The sequence below is a fragment of the Diabrotica virgifera genome, chromosome 8 (assembly GCF_917563875.1).
Source record: "Diabrotica virgifera virgifera chromosome 8, PGI_DIABVI_V3a".
Lineage (NCBI taxonomy): Eukaryota > Metazoa > Arthropoda > Insecta > Coleoptera > Chrysomelidae > Diabrotica > Diabrotica virgifera.
Genome location: NC_065450.1, coordinates 34,773,871 through 34,794,270, shown reverse-complemented (window position 1 = coordinate 34,794,270; position 20,400 = coordinate 34,773,871). Strand labels below are relative to the sequence as shown.

General features: G+C 35.3%; 1 protein-coding gene across 2 annotated transcripts in view; it reads left to right on the top strand.

The window, feature by feature from the left end:
• LOC114341478 (bifunctional heparan sulfate N-deacetylase/N-sulfotransferase) overlaps positions 1-20,400 on the top strand; it is a 147,949-nt gene extending 127,549 nt beyond the window's left edge. For both annotated transcript variants that reach the window (XM_050659426.1, XM_050659427.1), the window contains exon 13: positions 1-20,400. This exon is cut by the window's left edge and continues 7,937 nt beyond it. The gene's annotated coding sequence lies outside the window, so the exon portion shown is untranslated.

Here is a 20,400-nt window from a genome sequence, read left to right as displayed (position 1 = left end):
GGTTTCATAGCTCAGCAACATTTTTAGCACTTTTAATTATATTGGCCAATTATATTAGTCCTGGTTGCTGAACAGTTGTCAAGGCCATAGCCCAAAAAGAATATAAGAAGAAAAAGTAATATTAAGGTTATGTTATTAAAAGGTAAACCATTGTATGTAGTAAATAAAATTAATTATTAAAGTGCACTACTACAAGCAAAATACAATTAATTAAATTTTCTTTTATATAATAATTGCATATCATATCAATATTGTGGAGGAACATATAATTTTTCTTCTTCGTTGACAGTAAATATGAAATATACGTCAATTTGACTTAAGAAAGTTGCAAGATTTCTCCGCTATTCGCGCACGATCATTTCTCGTATCCCCTCCAAGTACTTGCACACGGCGAATATTATATTTAGTTTTCTTAACGTTGAGTTTTAGTCCATATTGATCACAAGTCTGGTTTATTTTGTTCATTAGCTTTTAAATGCCTTCACTGCATGTTGCCTCCATTAAGACTTTTTAATTTCCTTATAATTAAATTCAAATACTTTTTAAATTTAATTTAAATACCATGCCTCAATACCATTTTAGATAAATTTAGTTAAACTTACTTAACTAGTTAAAATATTTCTTCGTTCCTTGTGTTCTATACAAATAATTTAAATGTAGTCTTTTTATTCTCATTTGTAGATTATTTTTTACCAACCTATTCTTTTCAATTATCCGATTACGAGTGGGTTAGGAATGATCATACATTTGAAAAATTTATATTTCGGAAAATTGGTTGTAACAAATGAGAACGGTCTATGGCAAATAATTTGTAAATGACATATCAATGAGTAGTGGCAATATACTTTTTGTAAAAGTACGTATTATAGTGTAAAAACTATTTTGAATATTTTCGAAAACATATTTTGAATACCTAGAAATCGACTAAAAAAAGATAAATTAACCAACATGACTAAAATATAGATTGAAATTACGGTTGAGAGACAGGAAAGTCGACAGTAGTTCAAACCAAATAAAAGTAAGTAATTCTTCCAATAACTTTTGTAATGATATATGAAACTAATCTTTAGCTTGGCTTTGATGCAATTATAGAACAACAATCATTTTTTGGAGAATTAAAATCACTCTCCTATACCATTTACGCTTGAACTGCTTTTTTTATTCATTTGTATTATTTTTAATATTCATGTTAGATATTCAAAATCAATTAGAAATCGTTAGATATTAAGAACAATAATTTGTTGATCAGATATGTAGAACCGCCAAATTGTTGTTATTGTACTGTCAAAAAAAATTGTACTTTGCCTATGATGATTGTAGGCAACAGCCAGCTATGGCCGGAAAGATATGAGGGTGGATGTTTTTATGCTCTGTTGAAGCGTTTTAAATGTCTGCTCAGATGGGATCAGCGATAAAATTAACTACATAGATACTGGGGGTCGAAATGGGCTAAAGAAGAAGTAACAGACACTCAAACCTTCTTTTGCGAACGGCGGCTCAGTGGTTGTTCGGTGGCAGGTCGTGAAATCGTTTTGAGGAATGGGAGGGATTTAGAAGAAACTAACTACCATAACCAAATAAACAAAGGATACTTACACTCACTAGAGGACCTTTCTACTATTTGAACAAAATTGGACGCCGTTTGAAAAAATCCTCTGATTCATTTCTGAGTACTTACTGGACATATATCTGTACTTACGGATACCAAATAGGGTGACATTCATGTGAGATTCCTCTTTTGGGTCTAATTGGGCAACTTTTAACTTCATCCTTGGCTTCTATGCCATTTTCTCTTTTCTCCTTTACTAAAACACAATTTCAGTTGTATTAGAAATCTGGTTAATAATTTTCCAAAGGGTTACAGAAATAAAAATAGGTACATTGTTAAAATGTTTATTCAAACCTCAAAACTTTATTTTTATTATGTATTTAGAAAAAACATATTCTCATAGAAATACAGACTTTACTACAGGAATGACAAATAAAAAAAAACTATAACCTTTATATGACTTTACCAATTAAACTATATTGACCAGTGTATTTCAAAACAAAATTGACCTACATATTTCAAAGTCATGTAGCTGTCAAATGTCATTCCAAATTATTTAGCTTACATATTATTAGGGCTTTATTTTTTAACAAAAATGCTTAGATAGCTAGAATAACAAAACAGGACAAAGGATATTCAGATATTAAACGTTTTACAATATTTCTCTTATTCAAAATTTTTACCACATTGAAAGCAAACTCTATAAAAATATTTAAAAAAAAATTACCAACTGGTATTTTTAATATTTACTTGGAATTTAATCACTTTTAGAAACAAAAATGTACAGTACCTCCTTTAAAAAAAAAACATCTCCTTGTCACACTTCACAACCAAAACTTCCATTCAACAGGTGGGCGGGGCTTCTTATGACGAAAACAGGCTCAGACAATGGGAGCAGGACAAAAGCGGGAACGAAACCAGACATCTCATCGGGAACTTCAAATATTATTAAAACTGGACCATATTTGACTACACAGGGCTTCAAAAAGAACAGAAACTTCCACCACATACCGGCTACAACTGCGTCACACAATTCATTTGTACTGCGTATCTGTTTTTCACCTTAAAAATCCAAAATTATGGAGTGAAATTTTTCACGGGTATTCTTCGATTCAATTGTAGACCTTGACTTCACATAGCGATAATAACCAATTTATGCCGGTAAGTGTGGTTTCTGAGTTCGACGGGAACCACGCTGTGAACGGCTCAAATATCCATTTCGAACTAAACACTCCTCCTCTCCCGGATATCGGGTCAGGCCACAGATTAATAAAAATCGCGCAATTAATGTGCGACTTTCGCCTTTACTTTAAAGGTGTTTACTTCGACGAAAAATACCTGCGGCGCATCGTCGACACCTGCAAAGAACTTTCTAGGCAACCAATTTTAAAATTATACGACGTATTAGGGGAATGCTTCAACAGGGAGGGCTTTAAAATATTTTAATGAATGGTATCGCCAACACAAAATACAAGGAATAATTATTTATTAGGCGGGTTTAAAACAAAACATTGTAGCGGATTTCCGAAATGCTACACTGTGATGCATCATACATTTTCTGTATTTGGGCAATAATTCTGTGTGTTATGTGATTGTGTGTTTGTAAGTGTTCATAATATGAGTTTTTGGGGAAGTTAGTTTTTTATAGTGGCAACACGGTAGTCAAATTCACATAATTCCAGAATGGATTCATAGTCGCGTTGATCCTGGAGCAACGAACATGAAATATGCATCAAAGACAGGGATCGACAAATCATAGATTTGTCGACAGGGAAACGTGAAGCCCATATCTCCATCATACACTACTCAATGCAAGACACAATATATAAAACTAATTTACCCCAAAGCTCATAATACGAACACTTACAAACACAGAATCACATAACACACATCATAATAATTATAATTACACAAATACACAAAAGGATCAGAATTTGATGCATCACAGAGCATAAAAACATCCACCCTCATACCTCTCCAGCCATGGCTGGCTGTTTACTACAACCATCATAGGCAAAGTACAATTTTTTCAATAACTCTTGAATGTTCTGGAGACTATCGCATAAAATAACAGTGTCATCAACGAATCTGAGATTATTGATCAGTCCACCATTGATTTTCATTCCAGTCTTTATTTTGCAAATCCTATTTCAAAATTATGTCTGAGTAGATATTAAATAAGAGCGGGGACAGAATGCATCCCTGTGTGACGCCTCTTTTAATGTACATTCATCAACTAATCTCACGTCGACTCATACGACTGCTTTCTGCTTCCAGTAGAAGTTTTCAAATGTTTATAATAAACTTACGTGCATAGAAATCGACCCACTTAAAAAATTGGTCATTTTTTATCTCCCATATTTTCTAAACCTGTTGGCCGATTTAAGTGATTTTTTGAACATTTTATAGCCTGATTCTTGAACAATACCACTGTAATAATATTACCACTGCTAAACAGGTAAATTTTCACTGTATACCGGGTGTACCACTCAAGCTGTGTTTTTTCTCAAAGTTCGCATCACCCTGTGGAATATTCTAGCATTTATAAAATACTGAAATTAAAACCCAACTATAGCCTCAGGTTTTCTTAACATTCTGTTTTTCGATTCATTCGTTTATGTTGGACAATAAAAAAGTTAGGTACTTTAACAACTAGACATGTTCTTCATCGATACACGATGTTTCTAAATAAGTGCGACAAACTTTAAGGGGTAATTCTGTGTGAAAAATAATGACAGTTAATGTTTCGTGTCCGAGATACGGGATGTTGAATTTTTTCTTACAGAACTGACGATTTATTTATTGCTTTAAAACCATTTGAGATATGCAAATGAAATTTGGTAGGTTCTAAGAGGTAGTCATTGCGAGTTTTTTGACATAAAATTAAGAATTTTATATTCACCATTTAGCGTAAATACGGGTAATATGATCGGTCATATTACACGTGTGCGCGCTAATGATGAATATTAAATTCTTAGTTGTATGTAAAAAATGTGCAATAACTACGTCTTAAAACCCACCAAATTTCATTGGCATATCTCAACTGGTTTTAAAGCAATAATTAAATCGTCAGTTTGTAAGAAAAAATTCAACATCCCGTATCTCGGAAACGAAACATTTGCGGACATACGTTTATAAAGCCAACTGTCATTTTTTCATGCAGAATTATTCCTTATAGAAGTTTGTCGCACTTATTTAGAAACACTGTGTATTGATGAAGAACATATGTGTAGTTGTTAAAGTACCTAACTTTTTTATTATCCAACATAAACGATTGAATCGAAAAACAGAATGTTAAGAAAACCTGAGGCTATAGTTGGGTTTTAATTTCAGTATTTTATAGACCCTAGAATATTCCACAGGGTGATGCGAACTTTGAGAAAAAAAAACATAGTTTGATTGGTACACCCGGTATACAATGAAAATTTACCTGTTTTGCAACAATGCTATTACAGTGGTATTGTTAAAGAATCGGGCCATAAAATGTTCAAAAAAGCATTTAAACCGGTCAACAGGTTTAGGAAATATGAGACATCAAAAATGACCACATTTTTAAGTTTGCAGATTTCTATGCACGTAAATTTATTATAAACCGTATAAGGTCTTGTGGTTATTGAAAAATACAACATCAAGAAAAAAGTGTTGATGTGATGCTTCCCGCTGTGATTGTCCGTATTTGAAAACGTTCGTGTTATATTTCTTCTTCTTCCTTTTACGATGCCTACCCGTTCCGGATGTTGGCGATCGGTATGGCTATCCTAACTTAGCTTGCTGCTATTTGTAATAGTCCGGTTGTCGATGTATTTATCCACTTTATCAGGTTTTGAAGCCAAAATATTTTTCTTCTCCCTGGTCCTCTTTTTCCAAATACCTTGCCCTGAAGAATGAGTTGCAACAAGCGATATCTCTGTTCATTCGTCATAACATGGCCTACGCCTTGCTGAAGTTCTCCCAGCGCTTGCTCGAAGATATGCTCAGAGTATATATTAAATATCACCGGGGATAGAATGCATCCTTGCCTCACTTCTCTATCTATAGAGACTGCCTCTGTCAATTGGTTATCCACTTTAATGTTGGCAGTTTGGTTGTAATATAAATCGTATATGATTCTCACATCTCTAACATCTAATTCCGCTTCTTTCAAGATGGTTATAAACTTATCATTTTTTACTTTATCAAATGCCTGTTTGTGGTCGATGAAACAAATGTATACGTCACAGTTGACATCTCCGCACCTCTTGCATCGCAGAATCCAAACTGTGTCCATGATACTTGTTCTTCGCATTTTTTATATATTCTGCCGTGTATCACTTCTAAAAACGTTTTAAGTAAGTGGCTCATTAGGCTAATTGTTCTGGAGTCCTCGCATGTTTTTGCATTTTTTTTTTTTTTTTGTATAGTTACGAAGGTCGACTTTAACCAGCTTTGGGGCATTTCTCCAGTTACATATATTTTTTTAGTATAACGGTATAAGGTATAAGAGGTGTAAAAACATTTTATCCGTATTGTGTATTTTATATAAAGAACCCAAGTTTATTTACAATTTTGATTCAAAAGTTTAAAACATTTGAACTACTGCCGATTTTCGAACTTCTCTACAACGCGTAATAATGCTGATTTATAATGAATAGATATAATTATACTCTAATTATAATCTTGATAAAAATGAATGTGCAATAGAATATTTACGTCCAGTGATAGAGCTTGAAATGAGTAGGTCTCCCACAATCTCAGTGTATTTTTCTGTGTATTATAGACTAGTGAATGGAACACTGTTCTCAACTTTAACTTCACCTCTACTGTCCAATACTTTTATAAAAATTATGCAAAAGGAATTAATTTCATAATAATACCAATAGGAGTTGGTTTAGTTTAAACATTCTGCAGTTTAATCGTCGGAGAGATAAAAAAAATCATATGGGCCCTTAATCAATTAATTGAATTAAGAGTGTTTTTATTCAACACAACAACATGTAAGCAAAATTATTATCAGCTTAAATTAATTTTCAAGTTATTATCAACAATCTTATTTTCCTTTTTTATCATCCCTTCCGGGAGGGGGGACATTAGTCACGGCCAAAGTTGATTCTCAAATGAACTTAATCTTTCGTAATTATTATGACATATGCGTGCTTCAGTTTGAGACTGTTAAAAAAATTTAATAAAGGTTAATTTAATGTTTGAGAAAATATTCTTCCATTGGATGCTGGGTGATGTCCCAGATGTTGATAAAATTTTCTACTTATTATTATTTAGAATTATTGTAAGTCTTGCAAAAAGCCAACCATGTTGGCTTTCACCTTTCTCTTTGTGAAGACAGAGAAATCAACTCAACCACCCACATACACGTGGTATAGTCATATAATGCTGTGAGGTATATCTTTTTCAATTTCACCCATCGCCAGGGTTTAACATAATACACGCCAATGTAAGACTTTTGTTTTAACCTATGTATTTTTGGTGGCTTAGCATGTAGAGCTTGCTTAGAACACTGAGGATGCTCGCTTTAGAGCGAAAACGTTATGTCTTTTAATGTAGCCCTTTATTGGAGTTTTAAATAAATATACCTTTTACACAGAAGTCTTTCTTCAATTATTCTAGGATTGATTATTTTGAGTATAAAATTCTGTATTTACTTATCATCACCTTCAGGATGCACCCCTTCTACGATTATTTACCTACAATGCTGAATTCGAATCTTCTGTTATTCAGAACATCTGTCTTCAAAAAACTCCTTGCCCTTTTCAACTGCCCTTTTCACTTTCACTGCTCCAACTGATTCAAATATTGTTCCTTTTAATGCAGATTTCCATAGCAAACACATAAGAATCGCACGGCGCAAGATCAACAACTATTTTCTACTAAGAAAATAAGAAGTTCGGTATACTTCATTGTATTTAAAAAATTTTCACTTTTTTGGCAATAACATTGTATTGGACGGTAGATTTATTGTGTTTTGATTCTTATTAATGTTCAGAAGAATAAAAAAAGTTGTTTAAAATTTTTTGCAACAAAAAATATTTAAGTGTTTATCACACAATTGTCATATAATTTATTTTCTGTGTTTATTACATTTTTGTGTACTGTGTGTTTCTTACATACATTGGTGGATTAGTATAAACATTCTCTCCGCTTAAGTTCTGAACATTACTAAAATCATATATATTTCTTTAAACATATACTGGTGCTTTTGCAATTTAAAACTTATGTGTAAATATCTAAAACGAAATCGATGTATTAAACTCACTTTTGGTATAAGTTTACTGAAATATGATTTCATATTTTTTGTAAAATTCCAGTTACGCTACTATTTAAATTTTATACCTTTGTTATAGTCTATTTTAAACATATCTCTATGACTGAATGTTGCAGTTTTCGTAATCTGAAAGTTTTAGTTTGTTGTTGAGATAAATCTATAATGCTTTGTGGATTTTATTTTTTAAGTTATTGTACTACAGTACTACACCTTTACTTCTTCCTTCGGTGCTATATTAGGTCCCTCTAACCCACTATTAAATATCATAAAGGTCGACAAGACCTTTTTAAGCAGACAAGAATTGGAAAATTAAACTTGACTGAATGTAATAACGGGTGTCCACTTATATTTTCCCCCATTTTAATTGCCTGTAACTTTTAAACGGCTCAAGGTAGAAATATGCGGTTTTCGCTGAAATGTTTTATTTTAGTAAAAGTTTTGTCTGAATGAATTGAATTTTTTATATCGCTTTCAAATACGAAAAAAAAATTTGCGGATTTTTGAAAAAACGTTGTTGACTTTTTTTTAATGGAACACCCAGTATATTTTTTTGTAAATTGAAAGAAAGGTCATTCACCTATCCAGAGATATAAAGTTTTTTAAAATCGGTTGTCAAATCACTGAGTAATTAATTTTTAAAATGAGGGGTACAACGTGGATATCACATACTTAAATTCAAACTTTTCCACACACATACATACATAGGTGCATACATACATACCCACAAACATTCTCCCTTGTTTCAATAGAAATTGAGTCAAATTTCTGAACTCGATAATTTTTGAATGCTATAACCGATTTTCAAAATTAAACATGCATTGGAAAGGTAATGATCAATACTATCAGAAATCAAAATTAAATTTTCGAAATTTTTGGGAGTTTTGGGGACGAGAATGGAAAACAGGGAGGGCCGTAAAACCCACACGCTTGGACCAAATTGGACTGGTGACATGTGGATTAACGAGTCTATTACGAGAAGTACAGTACTCTGGGATTATCGATATAAAATATTTTATCGTCACTTTCATAATGCTATATACTAGCAGTATTTTAACAATAAACTAAAATTTTCAGCTTACTATGACAAGGAATTTATATATTTAGAAACTGTGTGTATATAATTGTGTGTGCCATTCTTGTAAATACTTGACGGTAAACTAGAAATAGCGACATCTCTTGACAGATTCCAAAAGGTCACAATTTCTAGAGTATTTGCACATGTTTACATTTAATTTTCAGATTAGTGTAAGTGCACATGATGAATCAGATTGTTTTAATGAGAATATAACGAATTTAGAGTTAGAAAGGTTTTTTGTATATCGATACAAATTTCATGTACACGAATACTAATGTTATAGTCGTGACGGGTAGATATTTATGTACTGGGTGTTTTATAAAATCATTGTTTGTATAAACTGTCACTTAAATAAAACAAACAAACATCAAGATTGGCTATATAATTTATCTTTCTTTCTTCTGTTATATGTTTAATGGTTTTGTCATCGAAGTCGCAAGATAAGAGAGTAATTTGCCCCATTTGTGTAATGGATGTATGTGCACATCAAATGTTTTGACATAATGCAATTTAGTGTGCACCAATGGCGGATCTCCGGAGGGAATAGGGGAGATTCCCCCCACAAGGTTCAAAATTAAAGAAAAAAATTAGCTGACATGAAGCTTCATCCATAGACTAACAAATTGAACCCAATAAACCCGCTAGTTAGGAAAATTAAAGGAACTTAATGCATATACGTTATTATTTATGTCTTTTGGTTGGTGTTTCATTGGAAGTCCCCATTACAAGGCCTAGATTTCTGCGTGAGATAGCTTTAAGCTAGGGGGCCTCCGTTATCCAGGCATGTTTTATTAGGCTTCGTGTCATTCTTAAATCTATTTGTTGTTTTTGTTGAATTCCCTTAGGTTTTGTTGGTGGTTTATCTGTTGTAACGGGTATCTCTTTCAGGACGACAGAATCAGTAAAACACAGGTTAAAAATAAAGTAAAAATATTTAAGATAATTATATACAGTTTAAAATAAATAAAATAGAATATAATTCCGTCTTCTGCAAAGGAAAAACAATATTAAACTTTATTACAGTCATCCGATCATAATAGCAACATTAAAATGATACGATAAATAGCACAATATATTCGCGATTGAAACGGAATATAGAGGGCAGGTCGAATGCAGGAAATGGCCGATATAAATGGTATAAACAAACATTCAATTGCGGAACAGCACAATACCAATTGGATTTAAAATATTTTAATGTACTCATAATGCTAAAATTTACTAAAAATTTCTGAATAGTGACCAAATTCCATTCAAATCAACAATTTTCTGGTTTGTTTATACCACTTATAGTAGTTAAAATTTATTCCACCAGAGGTCAGATACTTTTTTTTTTCATCGCGAATAAAATATCCCTACGTTAAATCAACGTAGCCATATATTCCGATCCGGATATACCGCATTTCACTTCAATGCGGCACGTAGTCACTCGTTCCTCGCTACTACCGCCCACTGCGATAACGGTCATGGCAGGACTCCACTTCACCACGGTGGCGTTCGCCTAGGCATAGTTCCACCTCACAAACGGTGCATCTTTGCCCATCCACCTAGTGCTCGTTCAACACGCTAGCAACAGCTGTCGAACCATTGCTAGTTCAACACGCTAGCAACGACTGATTTTCTCATTTTCTTGGCTTGTCTTAAATATGCTCTCGATGCCACTACTCCTTCTGTTTCCCCCAGCGGTGCTATGAGCCAACACGGCTGCTCCTACGGTTGTCTTTGGTCGACCGGCCCATCGCTGGCATCACATCATTACACTGTTACCGTTAAATATAATCGTATGTTGATAGTTCTCTATTGTTGAATATCTTACTGGACCATTTTTTACTTACACGAAGGTATAACTGTGAAATGCCGCTTACTACTGAAAGCCATTATATTGGACTGGATTTGATACCTCTATCAATCGTTAGCATCATGATATTCGATTGAGCCTCAACCTTTTCATTACTCAGCTGCAGAAAAACCAAGAACTTTGGAAAAAGAACTAAATGAGAATGCCGACGCTCTCACCATCGAACCGCAGAGGTTCTGGATGATACAGATAGTTAACTGGTACATGCCAGTTGTCGGAGCATCCAAACTTTGTTGATGTTTAGTTTATATATCTAATATTTAAATACGCTAAACAGTAATGGTGCAAGTACTGATCCTTGTGGCAAATCATTATTAAGCGTATTAATTTCTGATCCTATTGTCACCTACCTCTGTCGTTAACATATTTTCTATCAACCTCCATTTGAGCTTGTTTAAATGTATAAGAATTTACTTGTATCCAAACGGTACTCTATCGTGTTCTGACAAGTCATTCATATAATTTCGGGCCGAATACACTGACGGGGACAATTTCTACATGTAACAAGATGTTCCGTATTTTGTATTTTTCCACAGTCACTTGGTCTTGGTCACTATAATAATCTTCAATAGTATTTCTTTATATTTGACAGTATGGCTTGTAAAGAGATCCAGTTTGATAGTTTTCGGATTACAGACTATCCTCTTCCTTGTTTGATTTATTTGTTCCTGTTGCACGGGAAGCTGCGGAATCGTTGGTGACTCCCTGCATCAGTGGCGTGCTGGTCATATAAATGAATCGGTGCAATCACCGAGAGGCCTCGGCCTCTTGAGGCCGGTCAAATAAGTTTTCATTATAAATAATGAATAAAAAATTCTGATGATTCTTATGAAGGTAACATGAGGATGGGAGGCCGCTTTCCTATAAAGTAACCGGGCTGCTTGAAAAGTTCCAGCACGCCACTGCCCTGCATAACCCCTCATGTAGAGAAAATGCTAAATAAATCTGGGTGTTGATTGATTCACGGAGTTGAGAGACCTTTTCAATTCGGCCGTGCTCACATTACTGAATTTGCGACTACGAAGGAGTATGAAATGCCCTATCATCACGGCGTCGTCTGTTCGAATCCTTTCTCTTTTAGATTTTCGTTTTTGGATCGTAATTCCCTACTGAATAGAATGCCCTGATGAATGAGTACTACAGTGAGAACTCGGTCACACTCGCTCATTGATGCCTACCAGAAGACTTTCTCTCTCTCCTATGGCGCTACAACAGCCCAAGTCAGGCCCTGGTCTTCCCCAGCAGCCGCTTATAAGTATCTCTGTCCCTGGCTGCTCTCCTCCAGTTATCCACCCTCAATACCTCTTCAGGCATTAAGACTATAGAATAAATAAGTTAGATATATCTTAAATGTTTTCACCATATGATTTTATAGAATACCCAGTATCGAAAAAATTTTAACTTTAGGTAGAGATAATTATATCAAATATCCGAGAATTTATATAGTATTAATAATACAAAAAATGCCACAAAACCTTTAAGTTTACAAGAACAAAAAAATAAAGGAAATTTATATAATTTGTCCGTCATTTCAATAATTATTTAACGATTTCAATTATTTGGTCGAATCATTGAACCAACACTTATTTTTATTAGTATATACATGTTTAAGTATATTTTACAACTAATATTTTTCAACGGCGTTTTCTAAAGAAATAAATTTCTCGGAAGGATTTTGATTTTATTATCTCTATTTAAACTTATGATATACTACACCGAGAACATTGTGAAGCATCGAAAAAGTAGGAATCGTACTGCACTTCAGTGTCATTTTTGTTTAGAATATGTCACATTCCGCGTGTAATCAGCGTAGACATATTAACCATAGACCAGGCTAGGTATATGCCGCTCAATGCATCGGAGTGTAACGCCAATATCAAGTACAGTGGTCTAGCTATCTTTGTCTGTCGTACGAGTGTGAGCGTATTTACCAACAGGTGGGAGTAATGGTACGCTGGAGGTGATTTTATTATCATATTCTAGAGAGAGAAAGCTAAGCGCCGGTAGAGAGAGATAGATAGACCACCGCTGAACTGCTCCGCGTTACGCTATTTTTCGTACCTTGCCTAATCTATGTATTATTATATCTATGGTAATCAGTTAATATTCATTAGATCAATTAAATGATACATCACATTTCTTCATTGATCGTACTATTATCACAACTTCAACAAAATATGTTTCATTTTGTGTATTTTAAATTGTTAATCAACCAAATACAGAAGAAGATATTGTCAGATTCTAACATAATTACTACCATGGCTTGAAACAGAATAATGCATATTATAAAAAAGTTTTAACTATTTATAATTGGAAATAAGCCACAGTATTATTAAAAAATGATTTTTATTAACGTTTCGACGCCCAAATCGGGTGCCGTTGTCAAAATACAAAATACTACTGTATTTTTAAATACCGTATTATACGGTATTTTATATACGGTAATTATAAAAATGCCACAAGAAAATAGCTTCAGAACAACAATAAAAAAGTTTATTACTCGTGGTAGTGTATAAGAAAAAGCAAAATCTCATGGCAGCATGAGTAACATGGCAACATGACAGTAATTAAGGGAATGAAACAGATGCGCGTCAATCGCAATTCTATTGCGAAACTACTCAGAGCAACCGCATCTATGATCAGAATAGCCGTGATAATTACTTATCTCCATCATGGAGGTGGAAAGTCGGGAAGAAAAAGACAAAAGAATTATTGAGTAAAATGAAATGAATGTCGGCTCGATTCAAGTTCTCTGTTTAACCCAGATATGACAATATCAAAAGGCACCGCTAGGAAAATATTCCAATATGCGGTTCAGAGAACCTGTATGAAACGAGTCTTCGTACTCTAATACAGAGTATGGCATCAGTAAAATTAGAGAATTTGCGGTTTCGTTTTGATTTAAATCTGTCTCCTACCATCCCCCGATAGTACTATTTCTAGGTATACCTGTTGTCAAGGAGGTTCTGCAGAAGACAAATTTACACCAAAACGTCCGTAGTTCTCGGTACAAAAATAAAACTATTCCGCATATTGGAATATTTTCCTAGCGGTGCCTTTTGATATTGTCATATCTGGATTAAACAGAGAACTTGAATCGAACCGACATTCATTTCACTTATTCCCCGTTAGAGGGCGTTCTAACCATACTACGGTATAAATAGTTTTATTTTTGTACCGAGAACTACGGACGTTTTGGTGTAAAGTCTTCTGTAGAGCCTTTTTGACAACAGGTAGACCTAGAAATAGTACTATCGGGGGATGGCAGGAGACAGATTTAAATCAAAACGAAACCGCAAATTCTCTAATTTTAATTACTGAGTACGCCATGTGTCTTCGCCTTTTTCAAATATAGTACAAAGACAACGGTTGCTGAAAGTGTATATCAAGGTAAAAACAGCGTATATCAGGTTGTTTCCGCTAATATCGGTAAACAAAATAAGGCCCATCCTGTAAACCAAACGAAGTTATCTCTCCTCTGCGGCGCTGGTTCGTGTTCTGTTCAGTAAAATGATGGGAGAAGGATGAGCAGAACTTAAAGGGACGAATCTACCTCAACGAAAGACTGACGGTCCAACATGACCTCTTAGGTCGCTTTAGAGACGATTCCCATGTCTCCTTTATTTCCCAAGCACGTCAACAGCTGGAGGTAAACAAGCTGGGCATTGCCTTTAACCAGACTATCCCGGAACTACTGCGCTACAAGTGTTTACATTTTTATTGCTATCTTCTTCTTATTGTACCGTCTTCTAACGAAGGTTGGCGATTACTTCTTTAAATGCTTTCCTATCTTTTGCAACGTGAAATATTTGTTCACTGATATTAGTCCAATTTTTAATATTCCTCAGCCAAGATTTCTTCTTTCTTCTCAAGTCTTTTCTTCACTCGACGTTCCTTGCACGATGACGTGTAGCAAGGAGTATTTATGGTTTCGAAGTATGGCCCAGATACGATGTTTTTTTATTTTAATTGTGTTCATAAGCTTTTTGCTATGTCCAGTTCGTCTAACATTTCTTCGTTTGAGACTTTTGCAATCCAAGGAATTTTCAGAATACGCCCATATAGCCACATTTCAAATGCCTTCAATTTTTTTACGGATTGGGCTTTCAGAGTCCAAGCTGCTACTCCATATAGTAGTTGCGACCACACATATCATTCGACGAACCTCAATCTGCTATTTCTAAATAACAGATTGAGATTTACAGAAATCTGCTAATTATAAATCCTTCTCGGGCTATTTCGATTCTGAAATTAATCTCCTGATCTTGATCTTCATCATCATCATTATCAGTGGCGTTACAGCTCTTTATGAGCCAAAGCCTTCTTCAGAATAATCCTCCACTCACCCTGTCTCTGGCAACTTCCAATAGATTTTAAATCAGTTTCTATGTTGTCTTGGTACCTAAATCTGGGTCTTCCTCTTGCTCGTTGTCCTTATCGGCCCTCTTCGGTCAAAAACTTTTCTGACTATGGCATCTTTCTCTCGCCTGATTACATGACCTATCCATCTAAGGCGTGCTACCTTAATGAATTGTACAACGTCAGGTTCTCCAAAATTTCTATACAACTCAAAGTTGTAACGCCTGCGCCACAAACCTTGTTTTTTTATGCCACCATATATTCGTCTTAGAATTTTTCGCTCGAAACGTTTGAGCAGTTCTTGGTCATTCTGAGTAAGTGACCAAGTTTCTGAGCCGTATGTTAGCACTGGTCATATTAGTGTTTTTTAGACAGTCAATTTAATTTTTCTAGGTATTTTTGAGGCCATCTGTCTTCTTAAGCCATAGTAGCACTTATTGGCGAGCACTATTCTTCTTTTAATTTCTTCACTGACATTGTTATCTTCAGTCAGCAGCGAGTCTAAGTATATGAAGGTGTCCACACCTTCCAGTTCTAGGTCGTCAATTATTATTCTTGTAGGTGTCGGGTTGCTTGACCTAGTGCAACACATATATTTGGTCTTTTGAACAGTCAGAGATTCTTTAGATCTACCTATGATGTCTATGTCATCTGCGTATCTGACAGTTTGTATTGATTTGTTAATTAATTAATCCCATTCGTATTAATTTGGGACTCTCGAATTATTTTTTCTAATGCCAGGGTAAATAAGAGACACGATAGTCCATCACCCTGTCTTAGTCAATTTTTGCAATGGAAGGGTCTTGAGAAATCGTTCTGGATCTTTACCACGCTCTCTGCTCCTGTGAGCGTAACTTTAGTTAATTGTATAAGATGAAGCGGTATTTTATATTCTACCATAGCAAGTAGAAGTTTACCTCTATTAACTGAGTCGTATGCGGCTTTGAAGTCCACGAATATGTGGTGGGTGTCGACGCCAAACTCTAGGGTTTTTTTCAAGGATCTGCTTCACTGTAAATATCTGGTCCGTTGTGGATTTATTATGACGGAAACCGCACTGATATCCTCCTACTATTTCTTCAGCGTAGGGGAGAAGTATTTTGTACAATACGTTGGACAACACTTCATATGCCATATTGAGTAGAGTGATGCCCCTATAATTATCACGCACCATCATGTCTCCCTTTTTGTGTAGAGGATACAGGACACCCAACTTCCAGTCTGTGGGTGTTTCGTTCTGTTGCCAAATTGCAGTTATCAGTTTATGCATGTGTTTTAAGAGAGTGTCGCCGCCGTTTTTGAAGAGTTCAGCAGGGATATTATCCGAAAGGGGGGCTTTGTTATTTTTAAGTGTTAAGATGGCTTCTCTAATTTCTTCTTCGGTGGGGAATGGCTGCCGATCATCTTATTAATTTGAAGCATGGGATCCTCCATCTCGCCATCTTCATAATTGCCACTAAGCAGTTCTTCAAAATGTTGCGCCCATCTGTTTAGTATCTGTTCCTTGTTACTAATTATAGAGACGTCCCTATCTTTACAGGCTATTATTCTGGGTTTGAAGTCTTTTCTGCAGCTATTTATCTGTTGGTAGAATTTTCGTATGTCTTTTCCATTGTGGTAGTTAACAATTTTGTTTAGAGCGTGTTCGTATTGTTCTTTCTTTTTTCTTCTGAACATTCTCTTTTCTTCCCTTCTAAGATTTTCATAATCTTCTGCTAATTATAAATCCGTTTCGGGCTATTTCGATTCTGAACTTAGTCTCCTGATCTTGATCTTACTGTGAGTTTATAATTGCTCCGAGGTATTTATTCTTGTTGACCCTCACTAACGGTTTATCCTCCTATGTCAGATGTATGTTGTCAACAGGAGATTTCGAGATCACCATGTATTTGTTTTTATCTATATTCATTGTTAGGCACATCTTTTTGCTTTCTCTGTTAATGATCTCTAGAAAAATTTGTAAATCGTCTATATTCTCTGCCATGATTGCGGCATCGTCTGCAAATCTTATTTTATTAATGGTGCTCCCTCCAATCCTTATAGTCGGAGAGATAGAAGCGGATTTTGTGCGTGATAAGTAATATGGAAAAACTATACGGGGATATGTTGAATTAGTTGTGTACATGACTTTCACCAACGGCCGTAAACCAGAGTTGGGGCCGAGGGTAGTTATAAGGGGTCAAAGTCGCGGATTTTATTATTTTTTTTATGACGCTCATGATCGAGATAGTGCACTAAAATTTGGGAATAAGTAGGTCATGACGTAACTAAGTAAAATCTCTAGGGGCGGAACGCTGCGTGGCTGACAAAGGGTTGAGTAGGGGGGGGGGAGAAATAAAAAATATAAAGGGTTTTTTGCGACGTTCGTGATTGAGATAGTGGACCAAAATTTGGGAATAAGTAGATCATGACATTACTAAGTAAAATCCCCAGAGCCGGAAACCAGAGTTGGGGATGAGGGTAGTTATAAGGGGTCAAAGTCGCCGTTTTTATTATTTTTTTTGTGACGCTCATGATCGAGAGAGTGCACCAAAATTTGGAAATAAGTAGGTCATGACGTAACTAAGTAAAATCTCCAGGGGTGGCACGCTGCGTGGCCGACAAAGGGGTGGGGCAGGGGTGAATACAAAAAATATAAGGGGTTTTTTGCGACGTTCGTGATTGAGAGAGTGCACCAAAATTTGGGAATAAGTAGACCATGACATAACTAAGTAAAATCCCTAGAGCCGGAAACCAGAGTTGGGCATGACGGTAGTTATAAGGGGTCAAAATCGCCGTTTTTATTATTTTTTTTGTGACGCTCATGATCGAGATAGTGCACCAAAATTTGGGAATAAGTAGGTCATGAGGTAACTAAGTACAATCTCCAGGGGTGGAACGCTGCGTGGCCTATAAAGGGGTGGGGGTAGGTGTGAATATAAAAAATATAAGGGGTTTTTTGCGACGTGCTAGATTGAGATAGTGCACCAAAATTTGGGGAAACCAGAGTTGGGGATGAGTCCATGAACATTTGTCCCCCACGCAGCGTTAAGCCCCTGGAGATTTTACTTAGTAATATCATGATCTACTTATTCCCAAATTTTGGTGCACTATCTCGATCACGAACGGCAAAAAAAAAAACAAAAAAAACCCCATATATTTTTATACTCACCCTTGCCTACCACCCCTTTGTACCACAAGCAGCGTTCCGCCCCTGAAGATTTTACTTAGTTACGTCATAACCTACTTACTCCCAAATTTTGGTGCACTATCTCCATCATGAGCGCCACAAAAAAAATAATAAAAACCGCGACTTTTACCCCTTATAACTACCCTCGTCCACCACTCTGGTTTCCGCCTCTGGGGATATTACTTAGTTATGTCATGGTCTACTTATTCCCAAATTTTGGTGCACTATCTCAATCACGAATGTCGCAAAAAACCCTTTACATTTTTTATATTTACCCCTGCCCCACCCCTTTGTCGGCGACGCAGCGTTCCACTCCTGGAGATTTTACTTAGTTACGTCATGACCTACTTATTCCCAAATTTTGGCGCGCTATTTCGATCATGAGAGTCACAAAAAAAAATAATAAAAAACGGAATTTTGACCCCTTATCTACCTTCCTTCGCCACTCTGGTTTCCGGCTCTGGGGATTTTAGTTATTTATGTCATGATCTACTTATACCCAAATTTTGGTGCAATATCTCGAATCACGAACGTCGCAAAAGACCCCTTATATTTTTTATATTCACCCCTACCCCCACCACCTCTTTGTCGGCCACGCAGCGTTGAGCCCCTAGAGATTTTACTTAGGTACGTCATGACCTACTTATTCCCAACTGTTTGTGCACTATCTCGATCATGAGCGTCATAAAAAAAATAATAAAATCCGCGACTTTGACCCCATATAACTACCCTCGGCCCCAACTCTGGTTTCCGGCCGTTGGTAAAAGTTATGTACACAACTAATTCAACATATGCCCTTATAGTTTTTCCATATTACTTATCACGCACAAAATCCGCTCCCAGCTCTTAGACTATTACACCTTCAGTACTTTCCCATAGTGCCTCTTGAAATATTAGTTGGGGCGTTACATACATTAAATAATTGTGGCGACAGCACGCATCCCTGTCTGGCTCCCCTTTGAATTTCTGCTATTTGTAGTTTAGATTTTTGATTAAATTAATATCCTTGGGTTCCATGTGTATGCGTTTCAATGCATGTATGAGTTTATCCTGTTGAACTCTATCAAACGCTTTTTGGAAATCTATTTAACATATGAATACGTTTTTATTATATTCCCTGCATTTTGGTCTATAACAGTGAACAAATAAATTCAATGGACGATTTTTGGCTGTCGACCCCTGGGTTCTGAAAACCCCCTTACACACTCAGAAGCATACTTTGAAGTATAGTCGTTCCTACCAAGGTAATTAGAGTCCAAAATCACTCCTAGATACATGCTAGCTAACTAGATCAACGATTTCTTCCGAAAAAATTGGCCAATAAGTTATCAATAGAAATTAGGCTTTTGTCAGTTGTTTAACTAACACTAGATGGTAGAATACAAAGAGCTATGTACGCTTTAGAGGGGTAAACAGATAGATAATAATAATAAAAACAGTCAACCTAATAAACTTGAATATTTTTGTGGCAACTGAATAGGCAACTGTGGTTGCCTATTCAGGAAGAAGGGCCTAAAGTTAAGTGAACGATAGGAACTGAAACAGAATCAGTGGTATATTGAATGAACAAGTTTCAAGCAAATAGTCTGCTGGACAAAGGTCTCCCCCAATTGTTTCCACACTTCACGGTTTTGTGCTGATTGTTGCTAGTTTTTACTAATCCGCCTGATATCATCTGTCCATCGTGTAGGTGGCCTTCCTCTACTGCGTTTATCTTCTCAGCTAATAGTAGCTAATTAAGAATCAACAACTTATTAGTTTTCACACACTAATATTTTTATGCAATTGAAAATATCTGACAATATACTTCATTCAGCAAGAAATTGTTTTAAGAACAAAAAATAAGGAATTGAGTGTTTTTTGTCAAAATACATACAGTGCGTTTTCCTGTATTGCAAGAAATTCATAAAATATAAAAATTTGATCGGTTGTTATTTTCGACCTGTACTAATGCAGAAAGCAATCAAATTTATTTTGATATAGAACACACTGTATAAACTATCTTTGAAATTTATGTATTTGTGAGATATTAATGTTATTGATTGTAATTCTAAATATATATTTCTTTTTGTGTAAATATATCTGTCAATAGTTGTTAAAAAAGACGTAAATATGACAATAAAATATAATGAGTAAA